Source organism: Thermobia domestica, chromosome 15 (assembly GCF_964235325.1).
Source record: "Thermobia domestica chromosome 15, izTheDome1.hap1.1, whole genome shotgun sequence".
Taxonomy (NCBI): Eukaryota; Metazoa; Arthropoda; class Insecta; order Zygentoma; family Lepismatidae; genus Thermobia; species Thermobia domestica.
Genome location: NC_137468.1, coordinates 127748758 through 127776473, shown reverse-complemented (window position 1 = coordinate 127776473; position 27716 = coordinate 127748758). Strand labels below are relative to the sequence as shown.

The window sequence follows — 27716 nt, the reverse complement described above, 5'->3', positions numbered from 1 at the left end:
GTAAGAATATAATCGTGGTTAATTGATTTGATAACCTCTTGTGAACTTGAAAATGTTCTTGAAGCAGGAGGGAGTAAACTTAGATATTTTCAATAGAGGACATTCCACATAAGGAATTTAATTCAATCTCATGGAAATAGGTTCCTTTCCCTCCTTCAACTACAAGTCTCTATTATGACTTAAATGAATCTTTATATGGTTATAAGGAAATGTATATTTCACACCTTTTCATTGAAGATGTTCACAGCAAACATTACGCTAAGTCTATGGACAAACAAAGGAATGGAACTCAGACTTATTGCAAAGAGTTCAACTTGCAAGAGTTCAACTCCCAAATACGAGATATTCAGGAATTTCGGAATTGTAAATGACAATGACTAGACACATGAGTATATCGTAACGTTTCGTTTAACGTAAGAAACATAGCGTTATGGACTTTTACTGGGACTAATGCCAACCAAGGCATGTCCCTATCGTCTCGGGAACAATAGTACTAACGTCTTGAATAGAATTTTATCGCGTCTTACAACATTGTATATCCCATATCGCTAGAGTTCACGTGTCTTGAAAGACGTTGTGAAACACCGTCTCACCTGGAAATTTTGTAAAAGTATCCTCGAAATTTTTGTTGAAATCACGTATTGTTTCGCGTGAGAATGGGAAAATGTGATCATATTAAAATTGCGAATAAATAAATTTGTCGTTTCGAATTCTGTATTCTGTCACTTTTAGAGAAAGCTTTGCTAAGTAAATTTTCCTCTGAGAAGAAATTCTTCGTTAGAACAATCTTTGATTGTAAATTATTATATTTCTTTTGTTTCAAATTATGTATTCTTTCATTTGGAATTAAAACTTTTTTTTTTTGTAAATAGTCGTTCTTTAAAATAATCGGCGTTAAGAACAGACTGCGGAAAGATATGTATGCTAAGCAGTAGAATAGAGCCATGATCTGATTAGGGGTTTACCTATGAAAGAATTTTTGATGAAACTACGAAAGAACTTCAGGCAACTTAAAAATGAGCGACAATCTTTAACAGTTATTGGTTCAGGAATTTTAGTGATCGCTTCAATTTTTGATAGAACTGCATATAGCCAATCTCTTCCAAATTAAAACCTAATCTTTCTAAATTGTTATATATTATATGGCATTTCCATAGATGAAGTTTCAGGTTAGCTTTTCTTAATCTTTGAAATACAACTTTGATTCTTCGAAACATCTCAGGGATGTTAGGGGTGTATTATCACATATACACATATACTGTAACTTCCACATTTTCATTAATAACTCAGTTTTCTTAATATATTATCGCTCCTTTGTGCTTTCCTTAATAAAGCAGTGTAGTAATGAATAATTATTTATGATTTTTGAGAAAAATAGGAAAATAAGAAAACTATAAGCAAAAAATTTTGATTGTTATGAAATTTTAGTCTATCAGATAATTAAGCGAAGAATATTCCAAGGGAAAATGACTCCACACAGTGCACAGGTATTAGGAACACTTACAAATATGTAAACTTGAAACAACAGAAAATAATGTATTTTTGAGAGAAACATACGTACAATTCACTCTTCACACTAAGTTCCAATATGGGAAATCAGTCAATATCTTCAGTTGAAACTACTGAAAAAGACAGACAATGACTATTTAATACTCCTAGTGTAAATCTGCGCTTGGAGCAAATCTATTATCTATATCAAACGCATTATCGTGATTTGCCTCTGTATTCAACTTGCTTAATAATGCTGTTGGAGATCTAGAAACGGAGGACGGCGGTTCGAGCCTGAGTGCAGAAAGTTTCTTTTTCTAATATAGGGATGGATTTTTTAAAATATAAATTTATATTTTGAAGTGGTTGAAAGAAGAAAATCAAATGAACTGTCACATTTCAAAGCTGAGTCGTATTTACTCGCCATGTTCATCACATTATACGAAGACAGTAAAATAACGAACGTTAACATTCTTGCAATGAGAACAGATTTCAATTCCCGGCGGGAATTAGAGTACGTGCCTTTGGCGTGGGAGACCCAGGTTCGATCCCCGGTGGGAGGTCATATGATTCGGATTCCATGTTAATCAGTAGGTGCATGACTCATATAGCCAGGCTGCTAACCGGGACGTTAAACTCAAAACTATCATCATCATCACCCGGCGGGAGTTAACGTGGTTCGGTATTTACATTAATCAATACGTCCACGTGTCATATGGTCTTGCTGTTGAAAGGGACGTTAAACTCCAAATCAACTTAACTCATTAGGAACAGAGTTCTGACTTAAATACCAACTTGAAACTATCCGTCCAAAATGAAAATGATTCATGCTCTTGATACCTATTCCTATATATATACGTTCACGTCTGGTCTATGGGGTCCTTGGTTCGATCCCAGCTTGCACAAAGTGAGATATGTGGTGAAGAAACACTGTGTGCGCTTTCTTCGTTCCACAATTTTCATTCATTTCTCATCATCACCGTCTCCATTACCTAGGCGACGTAAGCATGTGTAGTATGAAAAAATAAAACTTCTTTATATATATATATTTACCTCCTCTACTAAGTAGTATCACTCTGGCTCAAGAACCTTTAATTCCTTTCTATCTCACTAGTCTTATTCTAACAGAACAGGAAGAACAATATACTACATAAATGAAAACAGAATGAAGGATTATATCTAATTAATCCTTCACTGGCTCCTCTCAAAAACTTAATTGTCTAGGGGAATGATTATTAATATTCTTACAACATCCGGGTACAGCGAAGTTTTTGTTTTAATGAACGAAACATTACTTAGGCTTTTATAATATTTTATTCGTAGACTAGATATGAGCAAAAGGTCAAAATTTCTCTATGAGGTGCAGAAAAGAGTTCTCTTTTAGGACTCTGAAAACTTCACCCTGAGGGATCGAACTCTGAACCCATCACTCCTTACTTAGATACGAATACATGCTAGTTTATGCTCTGATTTATAAGGGTCCTGTGCCATAAGTTCATCTGCCCTCTTTAGCGGCGCAGCTCCACTTTGCCTCCTCTTTAAAAGTAATTCTTTGAATCAAAGAAAATGCTTGGCCTATCTACACAGGACTCCAGAAAAACCAGAGAACCTGCGAAAAGAAAACCCTGGCTAAATAACAATACAAGGTAAGAGGTTAAGTTAAGAGGACTCCATACCTCCACAAAAAAGCGCAGAACAGACCTTCCGTTTTGAACATTTTTCTCAGTTACGACTAAAGAGAGAACTATGGAGTTTTATATATATATATATATATATTCTTCACAAAACATGTCGGCACAAATCCTTCAGAACAAAAATTTAAAAATTTTCATCCTTAATGAGTAAATTTGTTATAAAAATGGGGAATAAACGTCATTTTCATATGCAATTATCTCCAGAACCCCACATGCTAATAAAAATCCGTTTTGAAGGAACTTTGCACTTGACATTCGCACTATAACTTGTAAAGTCAGTTTTGATATATCGATACTGTACGTGGAAAACGAAACCCTTGTAACAGCGTAAAGTTTCTCTGCACTGTAGCGACATCTTGTGCTTAAAGTTCGACAGGGCCTAAGCCCCACCCACAGTAGAATTCGGAGGGATACAATAAAGTAGTTCGCGAGGGAAGATCCGCATGCGACGTCTGCTGGCAAGGAAAAGCAGCATTATTGTACAAATTTCAGTTCAATTTTGAGTTTGATCACGTAAGTATGTCCACTGAAGCAGCTTGTTTAGCTATAATAATGGCTTGTGCATGGAAGGGGAAAAACCCGTGAAACCAAAAAGGAAGAACAGGTTGTGGATGAGAGAGTGGTTTAAGAAACGGTCTAGTTTAGTCATCAAAATTTAATTGCCTACAGGCACGTAGCCAGGATTTCGTAATGAGGGAGGATCGTGATATGAAATACGGTGGTCATCACACCAGGGGCTCGATCATTCTAAACTTTTTTACTGGAACATATATTGGTTCGTTTAGCCAGGATTTCGTAACGGAGGGGGAGTGACATGAAATTCTGAAGGCCCAGGAGCTCGATCAATCTAAAATACTTTACTATCAACTAGAGATGCAAGGGCTCGGAAAAAAACCGGCTTTTTTGGAAAAAAACTCGGTTTTTTCTGCTTTGCTTTTTTGCTTCGGAAATTTTGGGCTTTTTTCAAAATACTGCTTTAAATTGATAAAACAGACTTTGTATCGCTTCTCTATAACATAAAAAATCATTTAATTAGTGGTTGATGCTGATAATAATATAAAACATCGAAAATAAACTATGAATTTCGAAAAAATATTTCAAACAATTTTTCTTCAACATATTTACATTATGAATTCCACAGGATTAACCAATGTATATAATAAGAATTTTTTAACCTCCTATATACAAAAGTAAGCAGAGTTGGCAAGAACCGTGGTTGTTTTTGAAAATGCCAAAAACCCGTTTTTTGGGGGGGGGATGTTTAAACCAGGCTTTTTTGGTTTAAACCAGGCTTTTTTGACTTAGATTTTTTGCTTTATGTATTTATATTACATATTCACAGAAATAGCCTAAGTTTGTTTCGCCTTGATGTTATTATGCAACAGCGGGGTTATGCCGGAAGAACTCCCATAAGCTTAAAGAAGTGCGGTCAGTAAATTTCTTAAGTTGAGAATCTCCCGCCCTAGCCATTGGGAAAATCCCGTCATTACTTGAAATGTAAGACAATAACGGGAAAATCCTGTTATTGCTTTGCATGTAAAATTTAAAGGTCAACGTACCATAATCAGTACGCTAAAACTGAGGTATTAAATTACAAATTTAGTACGTACATATCTCTGAAAGTCCAATCCAAGCTAATGTTGGAAGCTGCGCAGGCAATCGATAAATTTTGCCAATTTCTATCAATATATTTAAGCAATATTGGCTTCTTTATAAAACAACACGCATTTAGGCATGTAGAAATATACAATTTGGTTTGTTTCGTATATTTAGGCTTAACATCCTTACGAAATACCGAGGTTATCAAGGAGAAGACTTTCGCTTAAACTGACATCCGAACCGCTACTTGGGTTACGCATGAAAGAAGGATTGTGGTTCGACCGAGAATTGAACATGGGACACCTTGATTAAAAGGTGAAAGGGAAATAAAACTATTGCAGGTGGTTTGATATCTGGAAACGTTACCATGAAGTTCACACGATTCGCATTTTTCATTCTTTTTATTTTTGTGGTTTAAACCAGTTATTAAAAAAAAAAAAAATGGTGTAAATCAGCCAACCCTAAAAGTAAACACTTCTTTTTAAAGAATACACAAATAACTAGCAAAATAGTATGTAGTATTTTTACTTCAAAATATTCCATACCCTCTTTTTGAAACAAAATAAAATTAAAATAAAACATAAGAGAAATACTTAGATTTATATGATACACTTAAAGACTGCACATCTAGAGCTTTTGGTTCTGTATATTCTTGAAATTCTACAGTTAAGTTTTATAGAACCACCATCACAGTTTACCCAATCCTCAAGTTTTCTGAATTTTTAACAAGAGGGATTCAACATATCATTACGGAACCCCCCCCCCCCAAAAAAAAGACTACGGAATATATTTAAGTTAAGCTAAATACAACTGCACAACAAACATGACTGAGTGACTAGCTTTTGCGCTTCTATCGGGAAGTCCGGGATTCAACCAGCATTCGACCATTCTGACAAAGCTTTTCTTCATTCCATCTGTGAATGTAGAAATAGTGCGTGTACTGTGAGTTGGGCGACTTCCTTTTTTATTGTTTTTAAATCGTTATTATTACTAATTACCAGCAGTGACGGTTTTGCGAAGGTTAGGGGGGCGGTCTTTCGGACTGAAGCCCGTTCCCCAAAGTAACGGAATGTCTGCAACAAACGAAATATCTATGGTAAGGACGGGGCAGATGGACGGTGGGGGCAAACGGACAGGAGTTAAGAAATATAGTAATAGGAAATATGCTAACCTGGCAACAGTGAGTTGAGTCATGTGTGGTGTTTGATTATAGTTCGTGCTTCACATCGCAGGAGTAGGATTCACTGAATATCGTATGTGTACAGCACTATTGCGAAGAAATTGGCAACAATTACACGGAGGTAAGTGTCCCAAAACATGATTTCTAAAAACTCGACTTCAGAAATTAGATATTTGACAAGGAAGGAAAGTTGCTAAACATTCGCGGGAGGAGCAGCAGACAATAGATGGATAGTCACACGCACCACTAGAGTAAATGAATGTTGCGTGCTATCTATTGAGTAGGGTCAGAAATATTTTAAACCAATGTGTGTGCGGGGCAGACGGACACGCAATTAGCGGGGCAAACGGACAGTGACCTAAATGCTTAGAAAAACAATATTTCTGTGTATGTATATTACTTAAGAGGTTTCTTATTAGTACTACCATTTCTTCCAAAGATGGTACGTTATCGATCTCGTACAACACACAGATGTAAATAGGAAAATGAGTGCATAGCCGCTGCTGTTAGAGCCGTACGTGAAGACAAGATGCCTCTGTCAACTGCAGCGACAACTATTAATGTCCCTCGTAATACACTACGACGAGCGTTATGTCATCGCACATAATCCGAAAGTTTGGAAATCATACAACATTCTCAGCACAGCAGAAAATGAATTAGAAAAGCATCTATCTACTTGCCTTGGACGAAATGGGATTTGGGCTAACTCTAAGCGAATTACGAAAGTTGGCGTACAACTTTGCTGTTGAGAACACATACAAACACATATTCAATAATGATCCAAAAATGGCTGGTAAAGATTGGGAGCATGGTTTCATACAACGTCACAAAACACTTAGTGCACTTGTAGCGCAATCATTGTCCTATGCTACAGCTAGAAGTTTAACTCATGGAAACGATATCTGGAGGGAGAAGACTGGGCAATGTGTATACGTTGTTCTTTCTGGTTCCATGTGAAATGCGATCCAAATGGTCGTGATGCATACTTTGTACGCATTCATTGTAACAGTGTTAGTGGTTTATAAACTTTAACTGTAACTGTCCGTTTGCCCCACTATTTTTGTCCTTCTGCCCCACTCCATGGGGCATATGGACATCTTGTATCCTTGTATACCAATTGTTCAATACATCCTTGACTAATTGACAAATTGATTTCTTTGTTATACTTTTACTTTGTACAAAGCATACTGGTTTGTAAGAAACATCTTGAATTCTCTTCGGTCATTCGTATTCATACAAGCAACAGAAAACTGCTTAGCATGTCCGTTTTCCCCGTCTTTACCATATTATTTATGCCTTTACTCATAAACTTTAAGCTCCCGTCAAATAAAAATTACGAATGTTTAAAAAAACTAAACATTAGTAAGAAACCCTTCCCAAAATACTTTTCTAAATCCGCCACTGATTCTCAGCATAAAATGATTTTTAAAGTTGTATCCGGAAGATTATTGCTAAACATATAAACGAAACGAAATATTAGTTATGCCTGTACTCATAAACTTCAAGCACTTCCCAAATAAAATTAGGACTTTTTAGGAAACGAAACAATCAGAAAAACCCCTCCTAAAGTACTTTTCTAAATCCGCTACTGATTATTTGTATAAATTGGTAAGGTTGTGTCCGGAAAATTATTGCTAAATCACTTCACAGCTACAGTATAACAGAAATGTGGAAGTGCGGTTTGACGGATATATTGAAAAACGTACGCTTTGACGGATAAATAGAAAAACGGGCAAGTTTAACTTTTGCGCTAGAAGCTAGAGTACTAAAAGCTCTTAGAAATGAAACACGGATGACAAACTAGAGAAGAAACAAGATGTCGATAACTCAAAAGTTAAAATAAAGTTAAATAGCCTCTATAATTACCCTCCAATACTACATTCTTCTTGTTAGCTTTAATTCGTAAAACATGTGCTCCATCCATCTTGATGGTGAATTTCAGAGCGAAATATCACATTCAGGTCATGGAATTCTTATCTAACTATAGAATATACTATAAGAAAGCTATTTAGATAGAAAAATCATGAAGTTGAAAAAAGCCAAAATTTCCAAAATTCTCGGTTTTTTTCCAAAAAAGCCTGCTTTTTATGTGAAAAAAACCATCGATTCAAAAAAGCCGGCTTTTTTGCATCTCTACTATCAACATATATTGGTTTATTAGGACAATAAAATGAGGATATGTTGCTAAGTATTTTAATAACAAACTATGAAGAAATTTCGAGTAAAATAATGAAGAAATTTCGAGTAAAATAATAATAATAAAAAAGCGTATTGAAAAAAATTATAAACTATTTACGCCCTTCTTCTGTTTATTCAAATATAACAATTTTCCTTTCATTATGACCTCAACTATTATAAAAAGTACATATTCACTATTATAAACATTACATACTCAATAATGTCTTGTAAAGTATTTTACAATATTTGCGTTCCTTCGTTTCCCTGCGGGAGCTCATGTGGTTCGGATTCCACGTTAATCAGTAGGTCCACGTCTCATATAGCCTTGCTGCTGAAAGGGACGATAAACTAAACACAGCTAAACTCAACTATATTTGCTTTCCTTTCTCTGTTGAACCAAATGTTAACAGAACTTTCTTTCCACATAAATTTTTGTATTTATTATTCCGTCAACTACTGTCTGTTCCAAATAACATGTCAAAAGAGCAGTAGAACATTGTTTTTGAAATAACATGTTTGATACTGTAAGGATGCGATGAAAAATTATGATTTAAAAAAATGTCCACGCAATTACACAACGGCACTATGCTTTCGGAAGCTTGAAATCTCCCTGACTAGTAGCAGAAATTCTGACAATTCCGAAACTCTTATATAAATTGCAAATTCCCTGTCTCTTCCAGGATATCTCACTCACCTCTCCACCATGTATTGCAAGTAATACAAATTTCCTCATGAGAAAGAGTACCAAAAGCTTCCTGTAGTTTATTTTTAACGCTGATCCTTTTTTTCTCATTTCATTTTGTTTAATCTTCCCTTATTTTTTTCATTTCTGGACTCGAAGGAGGGATCCTGACCCCCCTAAACCCCCCTTGGCTACATGCCTGTTGCCGAGCTTGAGATAAGTTCGACTGTGGTCTTATTTACGAATAGATTCAACTTTATTTGGTGAAATATTGGAAATGGGTACTACTCTTATTCGAGAACAGGATACAAATGTGAGAGATGCGATATCTCGCGAGCAGAGGTTCTTTGGCACTTTCATTATCTTGCGTGCGGAAACACGTACGAGGACTTAAATTTGAAACAGCCATTGCACCCCAGACGCTTGGACAAATTATTATAGAAACGTGTGAGGCCGCATTTTTCAGATTCCTGTTTTTATAATCTTCACTCTTTACATTCCACAGTTCAGGTAAATTTCGATAAAGTTCAATAAATTGTTGCCAGAATTCTTGAATCCTATTCATTAACACCACAGTGCGAGAAATAAGCGTTTCTACATTAGGTCTCCTACTTATAGGGCCCATACACGGTCCAGGGTTTGTGCAAACAATTTGACCGTGTATGGTGCTGTATGAACTGTTTGCGCAAACATTTGTGCAAACTTTTTCCACATCGAACTCGTTCAAAAATTGTTTACACGAACATGATGTTTGCGCAAACACGTGGACCGTGTATGGGCATGTTTGTGCAAACACGAGCTTTATTTCCGAGTAAGAGGCCTAGTGTACAGACCTTATTTTTTGCGCTATGGCGTCAATGAATAGGAATCAATAATTCTGGAGAGAATTTATTGAACTTTACCGAAATTTACCTGAACTGTGGAAGGTAAAGAGTGAAGATTATAAAAACAGGAATCTAAAAAATGCGGCGTATGAGAAATTGGTGGCTAAAATGAAGAAAATATATTAGAAGGCGGATAGATAGTCAGTGAGGAATACAATCAATTTTCCAGTATTTCACCACATGTAGTTGAATCCATTCGTAAATAATTTTTATAGTCCACAGTCGAACTTACCTCAAGTTCGAATATTACCTAGGTAAATTTTGATGACTAAACTTATACCGTTTCTTGAACCACTCTTTCATCCACACCCTCTTCTTCCGTTTTGGTTTCGCAGGTATTTCCGCTTCCAAAGCACAAGCAATTACTATCGCTAAACGAGCTGCTTCAGTGGACATATTTACGCGATCAAACTCAAAATTGAACTGAAGTTTGTGCAAACAGTTGAACCGTGTATGGCCGAATGTTTGCACAAACACAGTGTTTGCACAAGCCGTGGATCATCTATGGGCCTCTTTAGAAATAAAACTCGTGTTTGCACAAACATGCCCATACACATTCCACGTGATTGCGCAAACATCATGTTCGTGTAAACAATTTTCGAACGAGTTCGATGTGGAAAATGTTTGCACAAACGTTTGCGCAAACAGTTCATACAGCTCCATACACGGTCAAACTGTTTGCACAAACGGTGGACCGTGTATGGATCCTATAACAGATAAATCCTAAGTTTTCAGAAACGCAACCATTGCACGTACTGTATAAAGTGTGTAACACAGTGGTTTCCATTTCATGAATTTTTGGTGATTGTATGCATTTACACATTATTCAATGATATAGCAGTCTTTTTTTTTCTTTTCTGTAATTAGAGCTCAGATATTTGCTATAATTACGACTCGCTCTTTAAAAAATACGATAAATAAAAAACGCGTAAAAAATGCTTGTCATAAACGTGGAAAATGCACTGAAAGAGCCTTAAAATATATTATGACGTCGAGTATTATTCTAAAATATGCTATTTTCACTGTACCTTAGCTGAGATTTATTACAAATATTTGAATTAAAGTACGTCAAAATAAGTTTGAATTAAAGTACGTCTCCTTGCAACGTAAAATTATACCTACGCAATACTTTTATGATATGTTTGATACAGCGAAACAAAATTATAGGTTCACACGAGAGGTCATTGTTGAACTGTAGTGCAATTTTTATATAGTGCGAATGTTATATCGACTTGTGGAAAAACAATAGGGAAACTGTAGTCGCGTTCTTCTTCTTCTTAATAATAATAATAATAATAATAATAATAATAATAAACTGAAAAGCACGAAAAATGTGCAGAAAAGTTCTAAAAAGGCAAACAGCAAGAATGTCAAAAATACTTTTACAGCTAATGTATTTTGTTTTGTTCCCGACAATATATATATATATATATATATATATATGTGTGTGTGTGTGTGTGTGTGTGTACTTGCCCTAGTTATAATTAAATTATCTACCATTCTGCTACGGAGAATGTTGATTATGGGTCGTCAGAAAGTCTTCGGTATTATCTTGCAGGGGGCTGCCCTCACCCTTCATTTCTCTTTGCATACTTTGAACAATTCGAACTGGCTCTTCTATGCGCCACGGCAATCGTGACGTATGGATGGATTTGTAGGCTGATGAGCACTTGATGCTGCTATGTTCGAGCCAAACAGGTTTTCAGCATTACCCCCTGCAAGCAAGTGCCAACTTCTCCCTCCCCCTGCCCGTTGCATTTCGAAGCAGATATATGCGAGCACACAGGACAAAAGAAAAATGAAATGAAATCTTTGAGTTTTACGTCCCACGGTTATGCCGGTTAGGCTAAAGGAGACGGTGATTATGAGAAATGAATGAAATGGTGGAATGAAGAAAGTGGGAGGAAACGGGGAACCCCGAGAAAACCCACGCACACGGTGTTTGTCAACCACAAAGTTCACTTGGCGGGGGCTGGGATCGAACCCAGGACCCCAAGCACCAGAGGTGAACGCTCTACCACTGAGCCACCGCGGCCCCCAGGACAAAAGAGGTCTTCGCCGGGATTTCACGGATTCTCGTCCACACCACAATTTCCGGAGCACTCGCCCCACACAGAATAGTTTGTTTCACCCCCAAGTCCAAGACTTTCTCGTCAGCTGAGCCGTTGGCTTCAACGTGTAGAATGTACGGACTATTTCCTGACTCGGATTCTGACCATTGCGGCGGTGCAAGGGATTTTGGTTAAGAGAATCTGTCAATCTCGTGACGTATCTGCTACGTCAGTGGTAAAAGCCACGCAAATAACATCTCAAAAATCACGCTCTTTTTACCCCTGTTCCTCGGTTTTAAGTTTTCTCGCTTGTATGACTGAGCCTTAAGGTAATAAACAAGTCTCTTTCATGAGACTATAAACTGGCCCTTAATATGGACCTTGCCCTAGCCAAGTCTCTCTCTTCGAAACAATAAACTGGCCACCAAAAATTAGGCCTTGCCTTAATAAAGGTCTCGCTCTAATGGAGACCACAAACTTATCTCTTTTCAAGAGATAATCACTAACACAGGATTAGGATCAGGAAATCAAAAATAAAACAATAAACTTTAATTCGAGAAACAAAGCTCTCGATCCAGAGGGGACTCGAACCCAAAACCATTAGAGTTCGAAATTAGAATTCCTTAACAGGCCTGTCCAAGAGATTAAAACATGTCTCAAAATATAAAAACCTATTTAATACATATCCCCACGTGTTCGGCGTGATTAGATTAATCTATCAAACAAAGAAGAATTCTGCCCAGGAAACTACTCTTTAGTTATTTACGAAAAAAATCTCCTATTCCCTATCCTTGGTCATTCCGAGAAAACATCCTATCCTGCCAGCCTTAAACAGCATAGAAAAAAAAATAATAATTGGTTGATCCAACAGACATTAGGACCGTCGGTCGAACATAACCATGTGGTCCAGAGCGTCAGAAGAACGCCTACCAAGCGAAACAGCTCGGTATATATACGGTTCGGCTCACACGTGGCAACATCCAAGAACGAAAAGATCTCCACCTAAAATAAAGAAAGTTCGTTACCAATTTGAAAAAACCGACGCTACCAACCTCCCCCCTTGAAGTTCTAACAGTTAACAAGCACGTATCCGATTCTTAAACTATGAAAGCAAATGTAACAGTGTATGTATCTAAGAAGTAAATCTTTAAAAGCAATCTCTCTAAAGTTATATACAATATAAAAAATATGATAATTATGATACAAATTATATACAGATAAGTTATACAAATTATATAAACATTAGAACACCTTATAAACTATATAAATATATAAGCACTTAAATAATTATCCAGGCCTGGAATTTAATGATCTTAAAAATTATTAGATTATATATATATTTAAACCAGATATTTTTACACAGTTAATTTATTACAAGTAAGTAAATCGAAAATATCCACTTACACATGGGACGTCAAATTAAAGATTTCATTTCATTTCATTGAAAAAAATAGTATAATTCATAATCTGCATCTTTATAAAGCAACTTGAACAATCATATAGATGTATAATGCTTAAAATTGAATTAAATCGCAATTTCAGTAATCTGCAATACCTTATGTTTCTCACTTATTCACATCAAATGTTTTGTTATTTTATACTTTATAGCAAGAATATTAGCTGCTATATAAGACAAAATTATCTATACCTTTGGCGTGGGAGACCCTGGTTAGATTCCCAGTAGAATCTCACGTGGTTCGGATTCCATGTTAATCAGTAGGTCCCGTCTCGTATAGCATCGCTGAGGACGCTAAATTCAAAATCTACTCAACAAATTATCTATACATTGATATAATTACGAAATCGGTATAATTATCATAACAGTAAGTTTATGAAAATGAAATGTATAATAATGGTTGTATATAAAATAAAGTTTATGCAATGTTGGTTTGCCCCATTAGCATTACAATAGTGGATAATTCAAACTGTCAATCCCATCATTCTATTTATTTCACTTCAATATTTATGTTCATGTTACAAAGTGGTACCCGCAATGCATTCATATGCCAGACGAAAGCAAGCAAATAGTCGTTAGTCAGACGGTAAAGCCATGGACTACTAACGTTGGAGTCCGTGTACGAATTTCGCTGCGGTCACATATTATAATTTTTCATAGTCGGGATTCAATTGCTACGAAGCATATTTTCACTTTTGCTGAAGCATTTGAATCTCTTCTATTTCTATCAGTAGATTCTATTTCTATCAGTATGTGCAGTTGGCTGCTCCAACAGTTCAGAAAATAGTAGTTTTTATTCGCTAACAGCCAAGATCCACTCCTTATTTCGATATTCGTGTTTGACTTAAAGTGAGCACTGCACAACTGTTTAGTATTCTGTTCTATTTTTCTTCAGGCAATTTTTACACGTCAGCAGATAATCAAAATGCTAAAAGAAATGTTTTTAACACAACATACTGTTCTGTGAGTACTAGCTCAGCAGAGGTTTCGATATCTGTTTACTTCCTATGTTTTTCCTCTCTTTATAAATGACAGCTTTTCCGTTTGGCCCGTATAAAGAAATTAATTCGTTCCATTACTATATTTTTCAACGTCCAATGTTCTTGATGAAAACTAACATTTTCCAGTAAAGCTAAACAATCATCTGTTTCTCAAAAAAAAAATGTAAAGTTTTACTTTCTTGTTTAAAATTTAGTACTTTTCCAGTGTTATGTGTGCTAAACAGTGCTTTATTTGTAGAGTGGAAGATGAATTTACGTAATTACTGCTTTCCCAGGGTGGAAGAGTAGATCCACCCCTTTAGAAACCTAACAATTCTCATAAGCATTATCAGTAAGGCAATATTTCTTCTAGAATACTGCAACTATACTTTGCATCTCATATAATATGGAACATAATAGTAATAATAACAATAATAATAATAATAATAATAATAATAATAATAATAATAATAATAATAATAATAATAATAATAATAGTAATAATAATAATAATAATAATAATAATAATAATAATAATAATAATAATAATAATAATAATAATAATATTTTAGTATCAGACTTGAAGAGATTTTTATATGATACATGTATTCATAAAAATAGTCACTATTAGTTACGTTCTCACTTGGTCTTCCATTCCCGGCGGGAGCTCATGTGGTTCTGATTCCATTCTCATGTAGCCTCGCTGCTGAAAGGGACGTTAAAATCTACAATGAAATTTTTAAGTTTTCCTTCCCACGCTTACACTGTTAAAAATACTTAAAAATGAGTAAAATTAACTCAAATTTGAGAACATTGTGTTCTCAGAATAGCTCCGAATACATTGTTCTCAAAAGTGAGAAAGTGTGGGTGTTCAAAATATAAGAAGAATATGTACTCAAATTTGAGTAAATTTTACTCACTTTTGAGTAAAAATTCTCTTAAAAGCGAAATAAAATATTCTTAAATAAAATGAGAAACTGCTATTTCTCAAAAATAACGAGAACATATTTTCTCAAAAATGAGAAAGTTAACCGTAAAATGAGATGAATGTAATCAACATTGAGAAACTCTTTGTTCAAAAACTAGTAATGCTCTCCTCACAATTGAGAACATGTATACTCAAAAGTGAGTAGAAAAGTATTCGAAATGTTCAGATAGCCGCAAAATTGAGAAACACACGTTCTCAAAAATTGAGAATATTTCCTCTCAAATTTAAGAAAAACTCTTCCTAAAAATGAGAAGGGTTTTTAAAAAAATGAGTAAAAAAGTACCCAAAAATAAGATTTTATTAGTATTCAAAAATGAGAAAAAAAGGACTTATTCTGCTGCCTTGCTGGCACAAGGAAAGTTTCCTGGAACTAGAAAGGTAGATTACTCTCACACTGCACTGGACAATTTATAGTAAGTACGCCTTCTACACATTAATATTGAAGTTACAAACATTTTCCTCTTAAAAGTTGGAAAATAGAAATCAGTTTTTGAAAAAAATACGAGTACTTCAAAAATTACTTCTATTTCCCAGCTTTGAAGAGGAAAATGTCTAACATCAATATTAATGTGTAGAAGGCGTACTTACTATAAATTTTTTAGTGTAGTGTGAAATTCATCTACTTTTGTAATTTTGGGAAAGTTTCCCTGTGCCAGCAAGGCAGCAGAATAAATACTCCCTTTCCTATTTTTGAATACTAATATAATCTAATTGTTAAAGTACTTTTTTACTCAATTTTGAATGTGCAAGGTTACATTTTTATGCTGAGACCTGTTGTTTCCATAAATAGCATAGATGAGAATTTTAATTTAATCAACACACAAGCTCCTTGTAACTTAAAGCTTTCATTATGTTGGTTTGCGTAGTTTTAAACAAGTAAGCCTGATATGGTGGACAAATTTTATGTGAACTGGTTTTCTCGATATATTCTCGTTTCCTCCTACTTCTTCATTGCATCACTTCATTATCATTGCCTTCTCCTTTAGCCTTGAAACATAATCATGCGACGTTACACACACACACACACAAAAAAAAAACATCTTAAATGTATATATATTTGTTTCATTTTGATTAAAGGAATATATGTTTGTACATTGTATTTTTTATTTGTAAAATAATAAACTAAGTCTATACATTATATACTTCACATACACTCGAATATGTACATTCCTCCTGTCTCTTATCCAGTATTCAGTTACAATGTTACTGTGACTTCGTAACAAATGTCTTTGATAAGTAAATAATTTGCTAAATACTTGAGCACAATTTTTATAACAACTTACATAAGACAATGAGGATACATGAACCCTCTGAATATGCCTACAAAGTACTATGACAGATGTATGCATTCGTTGGAAAACAGTGTGTGTCGACTGCCAATGGACAATATAAACGGCTATGTTCGAGATCCTCCCAGAAGTTTTTCATTTGCTATAAATGTGTCTATGCCTTCATCTCCCTGGAAACAAAGAGATTATGTAATTAGTGACAATAGAAATAAAAATAAAATGAAATGCTTATAAATCTTATTCGTGTATGGCGATACCTCGAATAATATTAGTGTTGCTACGTTCTAATTTGAATTAGTATCAATTGAAATACAATAATATAGACTCTAGTAAAGACAGTAAAAAGAATCACGCAATATTTCTTCAATTAATATTCAAACCAGAAGTTGTAGTAGATCTACCGTTTAGTGTTTTAGCAGAGTGATTAGAGTAGAAATGGAATGTATTCTAGGGACGCTTAATCGATTAAAAAATATACAATTTGAGATTACTGTCTATGCTCTATAGTGATCAACGTTAAAACCGGAAATGGTTTATTTCTATCACTACAAGTAGGTGGATCACATCCATTAACGAACTCCTCCGAGATAATTATCTAGCTGTTGAATGCAGAAAACAATTTTAAAATTATCTTTTGTTGAAGAGTTATCGAGCGGTGTAACGGACGTACTAAGCCAGAGGTGTTTACCCTCGCGAGGATGGCCCTCTCGAGGGCATCCTCACCCTCAAATTCTCTTTCAACCATAATGACGCGAGGGCGATGACAAGCTTGGACAGCGAGGGTGAGGGCCAACTGTCACTGTCAGGGCTAGAGGGAGGACAAATTCCCAACACGAAGGCGAGAGCGATGGTCAACTCTCTTCGAAGGTGAGGGCGAGGGCCAATTCACTGTGAGAATGAAGGTGAGTGAGGTCGGAGTAAAATGAACACCTATGGTACTAACATTACAATATTATATATATCCCACTTGCGTGATCCTAATAAACATCAAATGAAAGACTTAAGACTTGACTCGTCTATGGCGATCTTTATAATAATAGTAGGGTTGTCACGTTCTGGAAGGATTAATATCAATTGAAATAATATTATAAAAATAAGGAAATTGAAAGGTAACCAAAAACATTTCGACGTGTTTCATCTATGCAAGACAAGGAAACAATAAACCTGAAAATTAGTCATTTCTGCTTATGTGAGACGGGGAAAAAAAACATAAGTGGCGTCTTTTAGCGGAGCTTCCCTTCCAGGAAAAAAAGAAAGAAACAATGAATCACACCACAAATTCTAATTTATTGAGCTGAGCGAAGCGAAGCTCTTATACTCGGGTTAGCCGTTTGGTTGTCCGCGAACTCCTCCTAGACCGTTTGGCCGATCTCAACCAAACTTAGCATGCTGATAGAGTATGTCGCGCTGAGTGACAACATAGGTCGAAATCAAAAATCCGATGTACAATCGAGGAATAATCACCGAAAAACGCTTACTCCTAGACCGTTTGGCCGATCTCAACCAAACTTAGCACGCTGATAGAGTATGCCGTGCAGAGTGACAACATAGGTCGAAATCAAAAATCCGATGTACCATCGAGGAATAATCACCGAAAAACGCTTACTCCTAGACCGTTTGGCCGATCTCAACCAAACTTAGCACGCTGATAGAGTATGCCGTGCAGAGTGACAACATAGGTCGAAATCAAAAATCCGATGTACCATCGAGGAATAATCACCGAAAAACGCTTACTCCTAGACCGTTTGGCCGATCTCAACCAAACTTAGCACGCTGATAGAGTATGTCGTGCTGAGTGACAACATAGGTCGAAATCAAAAATGCGATGTACCATCGAGGAATAATCACCGAAAAACGCTTCCTGATTACGTAGTTTAAGCTCGCTCAGCTCATTTCATTGCAATCGGGTATATCCATTGCATTCCTAGTATAAAATTTCACCGTTATTCGATTTCTACTTTTTTAGCAATTGTTAAACGAATTACTAGAATGCTTTGAGAACAGTAGCGTAACTAACAAGTAAACCTTACGTTTGGGTGAATCGAGTTGCTAACTGAGACTCATCTGAGAAAGTGGTTCTAAATGTGGTCAGTATTTCAGTGAAGTTATAGGTGCGAAGCTCCAGGGGTTTAGGAGATACAGCTACCAGAACATCACATGGAAGTACAGAATAGTATTCATACAGTTGGAGGTAAAAATTCTGTAAGACCTCTTGTAACGACAAAAGGTGAATAAAAAATATATGAGTACATATTAGGACTAGGTGGAAGTCATATAATAAGGGTATCCTTGACGACGGCCATCTTGAAATCCGCCATTTTGAATTAAGGTTAAGTTTTTAAAATAGGAATAGGGTCATGTGATACATGATTTAAGGCGCAAATTTAATCAGAAGAACAATGGTGGCGTTAATTTTGATTTACGCGCAATTGGTAAAAAGTTACAGGGAAATTAAATATTGTTGCAGCATATGTATTAGACCTTTACCCCACCTTGTAAATTTTATGTTAATGATAATAATTAAATAAAAAGCAGGTGGATAAATATTAGGTCTATCGTAAGAGTTGCCTTGATGGCGGCCATGTTAAAATCCGCCATTTTGAATCAGACAAAAGTTTTAAACAAATCGGATAACAGTGACACCTTATTAATAGCAACTTTTACCCTAACTCCAACGGTATAACCATTTTTGCTTTATCATTAACCAGCACAAAATTAAATGGATCGCTCCTTACGACTACTGCTTTGACGGAAATGTTAACTACAAATGTGTCAAGTGTAACTCGATTGCCTTTGTCAGGTGTGCTCACTGTGAGCAGAGCATTTGTGCAAGTCATGCACTCTTTTCTGAACTACATATTGATTGTACTAATTGAGGATTTTTCTGGAAGAAAGACCCAAGTTCAATTATGACAAATCCACTTTGGTCATTTTTCCTTAAATTAGCAACTTTTTTATGCGATAACAAATGCTGGTTAATGATAAAGCAAAAATTATTATACCGTTGGATTTATGGTAAAATTTGCTATTAATAAGGTGTCAATGTTATGCGTTTTGTTTAAAACTTTTGTCTGATTCAAAATGGTGGATTTGAAGATGGCCGCCATCAAGGCAACTCTTTCCATAGACCTAATATTTATCCAGCTGCTTTTTATTTAATTATTATCATTAACACAAAATTTACAAGGTGGGGTAAAGGACTAATACATATGCTGCAACAATATTTAATTTCCCTGTAACTTTTTACCAATTGCGCGTAAATCAAAATTAACGCCACCATTGTTCTTCTGATTAAATTTGCGCCTTAAATCATGTATCACATGACCCTATTCCTATTTTAAAACTTAACCTTAATTCAAAATGGCGGATCTTAAGATGGCCGTCGTCAAGGATACCCTTACTATATGACTTCCACCTAGTCCTAATATGTACTCATATATTTTTTATTCACCTTTTGTCGTTACAAGAGGTCTTACAGAGCTTTTACCTCCAACTGTATGAATACTATTCTGTACTTCCATATGATGTTCTGGTAGCTATATCTCCGAAACCCCTGGAGCTTCGCACCTATAACTTCACTGAAATACTGACCACAATTAGTACTACTTTCTCATATGTGTCTCAGTCAGCAACTCGATTCACCCAAACGTAAGGTTTACTTGTAAGAATGCATTCCCCCCTCCACCCGCGAAAATGTCAAAAGGGCTCTTCCTGTTTCTACGTTCATGGCACACGTAAAATTTATACAGTAGTAGAGTTATTTTTCCATCTAGTCAGACACTACTTGCTAATATACAAAAATTGCATATTATTAGTATTATTATTATTATTATTATTATTATTATTATTATTAAGCAATCACATGGGACTAAAAAGTTTCTTAAAAGAAATAATTTCTAGGAATTAGGAATTAGATTTCTGGGCTGTCGGCATCTAAGGCCATGTTAGCCCATCCCGTATGAAAGATGACGTCCCTCAGCGAGCCCACTATACGATGAAAGGGAAGGAAGAAAGTATTGGGAAAGGAAGGAAGCAGCCTGGGACCATTATATTAGGTACCTCCATCCCAGCATTTGAATGATATGAATGAAGGAAACCCAAGAAAGACTTCACTCAAGATGGCAGGTCTGAAAAAGCTGTTACACTCTTTCGGCCGAGTGTCCCCACCAGGAGTCGAACCTGGGACCGCTCACCTCAAAGGCAAGAGCAGAACTAATTTCTTCCTAACGTTCACATTACAACTAACATATGAAAACTCGTCAAAACTTGTGGAACTTGCTCACATATTTCTAAACCGGCGTTTTTTTTTTTTGTTTTTTTTTCGGGAAGTAATTCGCTGACTACTTTCTCAATATCAACGTGGTGCCATTCTTCGCTTTCAGAGCTCAGGATTGGCAAAGCGCTCAATCAATGCCGTAACTTTTGCGAGGGAATGGGGAAACTGCCCTCCCAATTAAGCTTCCAGTTGTTTGATCGGATTCATTTGAGTTAAAACTTTGTTGTTTTGTATGATGTGATATGAACAGGAACTTATAAATAAAGCTTGGAATAGGTTTACCCAGGGCCGTGCTGGGATACTAATGAGGGCGGTGGACAAGTCTACTAAAAGAGCGCCCATACAAACGGGAATATATATATGTAGAGGGAGAGACAGAGAGAGACTTTGAAAGAAAGTATGGGTGCCATTTTATATAAAAATCACCACCAAATTTGTTTTAGTATTAACGTAAATAGCTAACCTCGAATCGAAATCATCTTTACTACAGGAAAACTTCTTAGTTCCTGTAATAACATTTCTCTCAAGTAAAAAGAAACTAAATGTATCAACAGCTTAATATAGAACGCCTATGGACGCAGGAGGCTCATTGCCGCGTTTACAAAAGCTCTCCATTGATTTCTGTCCCAAATGTTTTTGTTTTCACTATTATCTTCAAGTTAATTAATTTTAACTTTCAAAAGTGGCGTTTCTTTGTTCTAAAAGTTTTATAAGTTTTCTGCCAGATGACAATGAAATTTTATGCAGTTATTTCGTTCAGATTTTGTAGCCAACGCAGTTTCTTCTGTTTTCTCTTCTCTGCTTGTTTAGTATATTCCTGGTTGAACCATGGTTTGTTCCTACGTATTTCTGCGTGCTCCAATATTTCTTTTGCTGAAACTTTAATGTTATCTCTAATTTCAACCAAGTATATTGAACACTAATGCACTCCGAACCTTCTAAAACCGAGAATCTATTCGACACTTCAATCTGTCTCCCCTCTCACCTGACTCTCCTCTATTTAAAAAAAAAATACCGCTCTGTTTTCAGATATTGAATATTTCCTTTATTCCACGATAGTCTCTCTCTTACTATCACAATCAACTCCTCTGAACGACCGAACATCAGTTGTGCTAGACTGTTCTTTTCTGTCTACTAAAACATAATCAGTTTGAACATGTGTTTTTCCATCTGATGAGGTCCAAGTATATTTATGAACGTCGCGATGTTGGAATTTTGTAATCTTCACGATAAGGTTTCTGGATATTGCACAGATCACGACTCTAACGCCATTGTCACAACCTTTCTTATGCAAACATTTATTCCCTATAATCGGTTTGAAAATACCCTCTGGTCCTAACTTCGCATGTAAACCGCATAACAGAATTTTCATATGGTATTGCAGGTGATGTTCAAATACCCGTTCTATTTTTTCGTAACAACTGTCTCTTTTTTAATCGCCATCCTTATTTTCTATTGGGGCATGTGCATTTAAAATAATAATAGTACACCACCGACCCTTAAGAGAAGTAAAAGAAAATCTATCATTAACAAATTCAACCTATGTAATTGCTGATATTACGTATTCGTTTGTGAACGGAAAGTCCTGTTTCTAGTTGGTAATTTTTAATTTGTTCCCTGTAAAAGAACGTAAAATTTCCCGACTTGACTCCTCCATTTCCTTCTCATCTAACTTCCTGATATCCGACTAGGTCCAACCTCAATTTCTAAACTCATTTTTTACAAATTTTAACGCGCCTGTCCTATATAGACTTCGTATATTTTATGTCCCAAATCTCATGTCGATTTTACTTTGCGGAGTTCGTGCCAAGTTATCAGTTCTGATCCGAGGATTCTGCGAACTTATCTGAAAAATCTTTTTTTTTTTTTTTTAATGGATGAGGTTGTTAGCCTCACACCACATTCTCAAGCTGGATTATCACCCGTTGTCTGTCCGCAACTGCTTACTCAGTATATTCACAGCTAACCACTATATCCCAGAGGCCTTCTCCTCGATCCACAACCTGAGGACGCGCCGTGCCGTGGTGACAGGAAGACCACATTTTACGGAAATTAATACAGCTTTATTTCAGAAATACAACAGGTACTCATTATCTGAACACTGCTTTAAAACACACAGGAACAATCAATATGCTCGGATATGTGGATACATATTAAGAGTGTGAAAGCTTCGATGCCGTAAAAATCGTAAATTAGAGACTAGTGTAGGTGTAGTATTACATAAATGCATCGTACGTTTGACTATCCGAACTATTCTTGATGTATCACATTGTTTCGTTTTATAGCTATATAACTTTCTGAAAGTATTTGAGAACAAGATCCTGAGACGAATATTCGGACCCAAGAAGAACGGGAATGGGGAATGGCGGAAACTTCATAACGAGGAACTACATAATTTATACGGTTTACCCAATATTGTTAGGGTCGTCAAGTCGAGGAGGCTTAGATGGTCAGGTCATATAGCTAGAAGGGAAGAAAGTAGAAACGCTTTCAAAGTCTTGACTAGAAGACCAATCGGAAAACGACCATTAGGAAGACCTAGGTGCAGATGGGAGGACAATATTAAGATGGATCTCGCAGAAATTGGAATACAAAGTAGAAACTGGATGCAGTTAGCTAAGGATAGAAGTCAGTGAAGAGCTTTTGTGAACGCGGCATTGAACCTCCGGGTTCCATAGGCGATAGAGTTAGTTAGTTAGTTAGATTATACTCTTTATCTGTTCTCTGCTAATAGCAACTGTATGAACTTATAATACAAAAATGAAATACAGAAGAATAAAATAAAATAAAAAAAACAATGTGATATTTCGCAGGGCATCTTATGTAAAGGGCGCCTTGTATTCTTCACAGGTTCTCTACTACCAGTCAGTATTTGAATTTATTAAACAAAGCTGGTATACAGGATAACCAAAACCAAATACAGTATCTATAATGTGATGTTTCGTAGGGCGCCTTATGTAAAGGGCGCACTGTATCTTTCACGGGATCTTCGCCAACAGTAATTGTGTGTATTTATTGTACAGAACTGTGCTATACAGAAGAGTAAATAATATCGTTCATCTTTGATGTGGTCTCGGAAGGGCGCCTAATGTAAAGGGCGCAGTGCACCTTTTACGGGTTCTTTACCAATAAAACTGTAAGAATTTATTACTAAAACTTGTACCTTTATTTATACTGTGATATTTTGGAGGGCGCACCGGAAAACGTCCCGGTGTCCCGGTGGGCCAGCACGGGCCTGGGTTTACCACATAACAGGAAAAAAAATGAAACGAAAATGTGTTCCGAGCCTCATTCAGAAAAATGTGTCCTATTAGAGCCCCAGACAAAATATATATTTAGTAAGGCTTTCAACTGGGTGAAATATTGTCTCATTTAGTTAACTTGTGAAGCACCGTATTATTTTCAAAAGCATTGCAAATAATTTAAGGTGTTTCTGCTGCCCCACTATCTGAACGAAATACATTCCTTTAAGATGAAGCATATATGTAATCTGGATCTTACTTTAGTAAACCATCAACTGGCGCCCCAAGAAGTATCGAACACGTTTAGTAAGGATTTCACTTCAAATGCCATCATTATTCTAGGGGGCCTCAACTTGACATACCATTGGAAGTTATCTACGACTAAATAATTGGCTAATTAATTCCAAGTTAAAATTTCACTAAATTGTTTCTTCACTACTCATCGGAAACTTGTTAGTTGTTGCAACAAAAGGCGATACATTTTCCGAGTAGAATTCACTAAATCTATTATAACTGGTTCCGTGATTTCTTTTTCCTCTAAGGTAGAGTACTCTTGCAGTAATATGAAACCTGCAAAGTGCTTTTGAATGGAGTTGAATTTCAGTTTAGCGTCCCTTTCAGCAGCGAGACTATGTGAGACGTGGACCTACTGATTAACGTGGAATCCGAACCACATGAGCTCCCGCCGGGAATCGAACCCGGGTCTCCCGCGCCAAGGGCGCGTTCGCTAACCGCTTAGCCACGGAGGAACTCTGCAAAGTGTTTTTAACATCCAAACATTATAAAGTCATACTCCGAAACTTAAATACCGGGAGCCTGTTAGTTATGCCACTGCTTGAGAATACAGATTCTTTATTCATAGAAAGGAAACTTAATGACTTCATATCAGGGTTGGCTGGTTTAAACCAAGGTGGTTTAAACCATGGTTTAAACCAAAAACCGAAAATGTTCGTAAAAGTGTAAGGGTTTGTAAAATCTTGATGAACACACATTTGTGTGTTATCACGTTTCACTCCCGTATATTATTCGTACTATATTCAGACCTAAATTCCCCATTCATTACTCAAAAAGATTATACTACAAAAGCAACTTATTTTATGTGAGTTTATAAATGTTTGTTTTGTGATTTTTTGTATTGCAACAATAGTTATTATTGTTATGTAATTGCAATCAAAGAAACATTCTAAATATTGTTTTGTTTCAATGTTTACTATTGATAAAATACATCGAAATGCCGTACTTTGTGTGTGTGTGTGGGGGGGGGTCATACAGACCCCACGAGAGGCATTTAGTGAAATGAGAAGTATCTTCGATATCTATTTATGTATAAATGAGTCTGAGCCAAAGTTGACTCAAATAATTCGTATTTTTATGATATGCAAATTAAGTCGTTTTATTCCTTTAATTTGGACCAATAAAAGTCGTTAACTAACTTGAATTAATTGATTGATTGATTGATTTTGAGTTTTACGTTCCGTTCAGCAGCGAGGCTATATGAGACGTGGACCTACTGATTAACGTGGAATCCGAACCACATGAGCTCCCGCCAGGAATCGAACCCGGGTCTCCCGCGCCAAAGGCGCGTACGGTAACTTGAAGTAAATTAGTTCTTCTGTACTCCGTAGTACTTTGAAATTGTTCATATGTAATTCAGTATAATGGTTTCACTTGTGCAACTGTTATCTTTTTGTCCTTCTGAAATGACTCTTGAGAGCTATATTAAGAAGCATGTAAAGATCAGTACAACGTATTTTTATCAGGATTCCTTCGTGAGTGAGTCGGCAGACGTATCGCATTTGGGGCCAATTAGTCCTGGTTTCGAGTTCAAATGGAGGACAATTTCTCTCAGATGTAACTCGAGAAGCAGTTTTTATTCCGCTTTAAGCTTATGTGACCCCTTCCAGCATAACCCGGCTGTTGCATAATAACATCAAGGCGAAACAAACTTATTTCTGTCCATATATGATATGAATATATAGAGCAAATTAATTAAACCAAATAAACCTGGTTTAAACAAAAAAAAAAAACTGGTTTAAACCAAAAAAACGGATTTTTTGTTGTTTTTTAAAAATAAAAACCATGGTTTTTGCCAACCCTGCTACATATACAGATGACGTTAGAAGCATCCATTAGTATGCAAATCAAATTATTTATAAAACCATCCTTCTATTAAGATATTTCCAAAACGTATAACCTGGAAAGTAAATGTATTAACTCTGTAATTACGAAACTATAACTACAATTGAACGATAATGGACATATTCCTAATCAGGAAGGTATACAAAAATTATGTGTCCAATGAAACGCCTGACACGACTTACCTGTAGCTCTGCAATGACATATTCGTGGCTCCTGTAAGGTGCCGGCCTTCTCCTTACTATTTTAGCTCCTTTCTTACGTGTGATTACACCTTGTGGTAGTAGAAATGGAAGCAAATGTAGTGCGCAATTCATTGCTATAGAGAGAAAATATGACTAAGTCAGTATATAATAATGTTTGGAATTAGTAGATATTGCTATTGTCTGCCAAAATATTTTTTGAAGTACAATGTAAATCACACTAAATTATTCAAAAACTACCATGAGTTGAAATACGGTTTTACTTAAAGTGTACTGCTTTCTAAAGCACTAGACAATTGTTATATTCCTTAGCACAATGATGGGGAAACATTTTAGGCCGCAGGCCAAAAAAAAACGAAAAAATAAAAAACAAATGATAGGTGGGCCAATATAATTTTAAAAAAGAACAACAGTGATTGTATCACTTGTAAAACCAAGCTCTATTAATACTCGAAAGATCATGAAGGGGAATGTGATAAATGGTATTGTGAATACATTTTTAAACATTTCTCATAATTTGGCTGGAAGTATAATCCACTGATTCTCAGAAGTGAAGTTATATTCGTCAGGTAATGAATCACGTCGTGGGCTGGGTGGAAACGTTTAAGGAGCTACATCTAATCCGCGGGCCATGCTTTGCCCATCACTGTCTTAAGACGTGAAGATAATAAGCCAAAGATGTGCAATTTTGAGTTCATGTACGTTTATTTTAAAGGTATTACATGTTTCAAAATACTGACTTATTTTTACTTCTCAAAGTAAAGCATATAAAAGCCACTATTTTCTGCGATTGAATTATAACAATAAAACAATGTTTGTGAAAAGACACTATAAAAAGATAATGCAAAGAAAAAAATGGGTGCTTTGCCAGAAGTAGGGTTGTGTTGATGACAAATAGACTCTTGTGTATATATTTATACATGCAACCTGAAATATGATAAATATACACGAAACCTTGATCTTACTCACCAAGAACGTTCTCTAGCGAAACCTTAAAGAAAATTATCACTCCCAAACAGATGACATTGAAAACAGACTCTGTCGCGCCGAACAAATTTTTAAATTCAGCATCGATCTGAAATATAAAAATTTAATTGTTATACAAATATATTCTATTAAATAATATATTTTACCTTTTTCTAGTCATGAAGTTCCAAAGTAGTTCATTGTCATGTTTTACTGCAATGTTAGAAATGCGCAGACATGAATAATGTGAAGTAGCAATTAGACTCTTGTTCAGGCAAAGTAAACTATGATAAAACCAGGCAGATCGTGCTGTTACTGGTTGTACGTACAACTAATAAGTCAGATATTCCCGAAATTAGTATGACAAATTTTTACCTAATAATATTTAGTTTTATATTAATTTGGTATCTGATAAAACACTGAA

The 27716-nt window shown here is 35.8% G+C and overlaps 1 protein-coding gene and 1 long non-coding RNA gene across 2 annotated transcripts in view; one reads left to right on the top strand and one right to left on the bottom strand.

Annotated features, from left to right (window-relative positions):
* The window catches only part of LOC145671226 (cationic amino acid transporter 2-like), a 1570353-nt gene that overhangs the window by 1399867 nt on the left and 142770 nt on the right, over positions 1–27716 (top strand). The gene's annotated exons all lie outside the window — the stretch shown is intronic.
* LOC145671228 (uncharacterized) lies at positions 16357–27398 on the bottom strand. The gene is made up of 3 exons (XR_014128491.1): positions 27296–27398; positions 26309–26442; positions 16357–16639 (listed from the first exon to the last, which is right to left on the bottom strand). It is a non-coding gene; the product is annotated as an uncharacterized LOC145671228 (long non-coding RNA).